Source organism: Onychostruthus taczanowskii, unplaced genomic scaffold (assembly GCF_017590055.1).
Source record: "Onychostruthus taczanowskii isolate IOZ18803 unplaced genomic scaffold, ASM1759005v1 scaffold330, whole genome shotgun sequence".
NCBI classification, from domain to species: Eukaryota; Metazoa; Chordata; class Aves; order Passeriformes; family Passeridae; genus Onychostruthus; species Onychostruthus taczanowskii.
In genome coordinates, this window is record NW_024500684.1 from 10,586 (window position 1) to 13,616 (window position 3,031).

The following is a 3,031-nucleotide window of genomic DNA, read 5'->3' on the forward strand; positions in this document are numbered from 1 at the left end:
TGGGGGGGGAACTGGGGGAAACTGGGGACACTGGGAGGGGACTGGGGGCACTGGGAGGGGGGAACTGGGAGGGCAGAACTGGGGGAATGGGTTAACTGGGAGGGTGCCAGGAGGAACTGGGGGCACTGGGAGGGTGGAGCTGGGCGTACTGGGGGAACTGGGAGGAACTGGGAGGGGCTGGAGGATTGGGCCATACTGGGGGACACTGGGAGCACTGGTGACCTGGCGGTGACCCCTGGCCCCGCCCCCAGCGGCCCTGCCCGTCTGGTGCTTCAGCCGATTGGAGGAGGATGGAGAGGGCGGGGCCTGCGCAGAGCCACTGGGGGAGGAGCCTCTCCCATTGGCCGATTGCTGCCTGAACCCCGCCTATGGCTACAGGCTCCGCCCACACGGCCACTGCCGCAGCTGCCGGTCAGACACGCCCCTGGCCACGCCCATCCCTGGCCACGCCCATCCCTGGCCACACCCACTGTCAGCCACGCCCACCCGTCCTGTGACCACGCCCCAAATTTCCATCCCAATTACTGAACCCCGCCCATAAATACCACACCCACTGCAAGCCACGCCCACACCATCAAGCCCCTCCCACTCCAGTCCCACCCCTCTTTAGCCCCACCCACACCTGGGGACACTGGGAGGGACTGGGGGACACTGGGGGCTGCTGGGGGACACTGAGGGACACCAGGTGACACCGAGTGACATCAGGTGACCCCGGGTGACACCGAGTGACCCTGGAAACCCCAAGTGACACCGAGTGACCCCAGGTGACCCCAGGTGACCCCGAGTGACCCCAGTGATCCTGGGTGGCCCCGGGTGACACTGAGGGACTCCAGGTGATACTGAATGCCCTGGGTGACCCCAGGTGACCCCAGGTGACCCTGAGAGACCCTGGGTGACACTGAGTGGCCCTGGGTGACCCCAGGTGACCCTGGGTGACCCCAGCTGATCCCAGGTGACCCCAGGCGACCCCAGGTAGCCCCAGGTGACACTGGTGACCCCAGGTGACCCCAGCTGATCCCAGGTGACCCTGAGTGACCCTGGGTGACCCTGGGTGACACTGAGTGGCCCCAGGTGACCCTGAGTGACCCTGGGTGACGCTGGGTGACACTGAGTGACCCTGGGTGACCCCAGATGACCCTGAGTGCCCTGGGTGACCCCAGCTGATCCCAGGTGACCCCAGGTGACCCTGAGTGGCCCCGGGTGACACTGAGTGCCCTGGGTGACCCCAGGTGACCCTGAGTGGTCCCGGGTGACCCCAGCTGACCCCAGCTGATCCCAGGTGACCCCAGGTGGCCCCGGGTGACACTGGTGACCCCAGATGACCCCGGTTGTCCCCGGGTGTCCCCGGGTGTCCCCGGTGACGCCGCTGTCCCTGTCCCGGTGGCAGCGCGGGCGCCTGGGGGCCCTGGGAGCCCTGGAGCAGCTGCTCGGTGACGTGTGACGAGGGGACACAGCGCAGGGGACGCAGCCGCGGCCACGGCGGGGGACACGCGGGGAACAGCACCGAGTGGCAGCTGAGGGCGTGTGACATGGGCTGCTGCCCCGGTGCGACACGGGGACACGGGGACATGGGGGGGACATGGGGACAATGGGGACATTGGGGACACGGGGACAATGGGGACAATGGGGGGGACATTGGGGACAATGGGGACACTGGGGACAATGGGGCAATGGGGACAGCGGGGGTGACAGGGGGACAATGGGGACATTGGGGACTCGGGGACAATGGGGGGGACATGGGACAGTGGGGACATTGGGGACAATGGGGACAATGAGGGGCATGGGGACAGAGGGGGGACACGGAGGGGACACAGGGACAGAGGAGGGACATGAAAGACACATGGGGGACATGGGGACATGGGACATTGGGATACAGGGGGACATGGGGACACGAGAAGGGGACACTGGGACATGTGGGGGACATGGGAGCGCTGGGGGGGACAGTAGGACGTTGGGACACAGGGGAGGTTGGGGACACAAGGAGGGGACACTGGAGGATGAGGGGACACAGAAGCCCTGGGGGTGACACGGGGGGGATTTGGGGACAAGGGGAGGGGACTTGGGAACATGGGGGTGACATCACACAGGGGGGATTTGGGGACAATGAAGCCCCAGGGGTGACACTGCGGGATGTGGGGGACATGGGGTGGCACAGAGGGATTTGGGGACAAGGTGGTGACACAGAAGTGGGTGACACTGTGGGATTTGGGGACAAGGTGGGGGATTTGGGGACACGGTGGTGACACTGGAATTTGGGGACAATGAGGTGACACTGCAGGATTTGGGGACATGGGGGTGACACTGTGGCATTGGGGACACGGTGGTGACATGGAGGGGCGTGACACTGTGGGATTTGGGGACACGGTGGTGACATGGAGGGGCGTGACACTGTGGGGTTTGGGGACACGGTGATGACACTGGAATTTGGGGACAATGAGGTGACACTGTGCGATTTGGGGACAAGGGGGGATTTGGGGACAATGAGGTGACACTGTGGGATTTGGGGACACGGTGATGACACTGGAATTTGGGGACAATGAAGTGACACTGTGCGATTTGGGGACACGGTGATGACACTGGAATTTGGGGACAATGAGGTGACACTGTGGGATTTGGGGACATGGTGATGACACTGTGCGATTTGGGGACACGGTGATGACACTGGAATTTGGGGACAATGAGGTGACACTGTGCGATTTGGGGACAAGGGGGGATTTGGGGACAATGAGGTGACACTGTGGGGGTTTGGGGACATGGAGGTGTCACCGCGGGGTTTGGGGACACCGTGTGACACGTCCCTGTGGCCGTCCCCGGCAGTGGCGGGGGGGTGGAGCCCGTGGTCGCCCTGGGGTCCCTGCTCTGTCACCTGTGGGGGAGGGGGCTCCCAGCGGCGCCACCGCAGCTGCTCCAGCCCCTCCCCCCAGTGCGGGGGCTCCTGCGGGCCCGGCGACAGCGACGACACCCGGGAGTGCCAGGGGACAGCGGCCACCTGCCCCGGTGAGGGGGAGGGGCGGGCTGGGGGAGGGGAGGG

General features: G+C 65.4%; 1 long non-coding RNA gene across 1 annotated transcript; it reads left to right on the forward strand.

Moving 5' to 3' along the window:
• The first annotated feature begins 87 nt into the window (after window positions 1–87).
• On the forward strand, window positions 88–2,992 carry LOC121339157. Its single transcript, XR_005953141.1, has 3 exons — window positions 88–411; window positions 1,388–1,545; window positions 2,818–2,992. It is a non-coding gene; the product is annotated as an uncharacterized LOC121339157 (long non-coding RNA).
• Window positions 2,993–3,031: the final 39 nt, after the last annotated feature.